This window comes from Grammomys surdaster, unplaced genomic scaffold (genome assembly GCF_004785775.1).
Source record: "Grammomys surdaster isolate TR1022 unplaced genomic scaffold, NIH_TR_1.0 125946, whole genome shotgun sequence".
NCBI lineage: Eukaryota > Metazoa > Chordata > Mammalia > Rodentia > Muridae > Grammomys > Grammomys surdaster.
Genome location: NW_021620768.1, coordinates 3916416 through 3917339, shown reverse-complemented (window position 1 = coordinate 3917339; position 924 = coordinate 3916416).

The window sequence follows — 924 nt, the reverse complement described above, 5'->3', positions numbered from 1 at the left end:
TGTGTGTGTGTGTGTGTGTGTGTGTGTGTGTGTGTGTGTGTGTGTGTAAAATGAGAGCCATGGCAAACACTAGAACAGCTAAAGTTGTGAGTAAGTCCAGCCCCCAAAAGAGGTGCAGCTTCCCTGATCAAGACATGCTGACAAAGAAGTCCAGAAGCAAAGAGAGTACAGGATAGCCTCTTCAAATGAGCTGGTAGAACAGACGAAGTGTCAGGAGTTTTCTCTTCCCTACACAGTTCCAGCCACAGTCCCCACCTAGTCACCCTCCTTTTTCCTGGGTCACCTGAGATGGAGTGTCTCACCGTAAAGGGAGTCAAAAAAGAAGTCCAAGGGTCAAAGGGGGCTGGGGCTGAAACTGAGAGATAAGGTCTCAGCAGGAAGCAGGAGGTGACTGGACTTGCTCAATGACCTTCAGTCTGGTGCCCATAGATCTGTACCCAAACTCTGGCAGGGGCAGGAGATGAGGGGCAGGGCTATCAACATGGCCAGGACCTTCTAAGAGCTAATTCTAGAAGTTAGGTTTGATTGATAGCCTCAATTCTGTCAGCATAGCCACTCCACCAAAAGAGCAGGCAACTGAAGCTTGTGAGACTCGAGACTTAAAGACCATTTCCCCTTAAAGAGGAAGGAAACAGTGCCCACAGAACTGGAGGCATCTGTAGATCCTGTAGAGAACCCCAGGCTGGGTGTGAGAGTGGTGAGAAACTGATGACTTCTGCCCCCAACCCAAGAAGTTCTTGGACAGGACAAGACCCATCCTGCATCTCCTGCCACCCAGACTGTCAGCTTCTCTCGCCTCACAGAGGCTCAGCCAGGACCACAGCTCAAGGTAAGGAAGGAAGTCTGAGCATCTGCAGGAACATCTAGCTGGTTCTTCTCTCTCTCTCTCTCTCTCTCTCTCTCTCTCTCTCTCTCTCTCTCTCT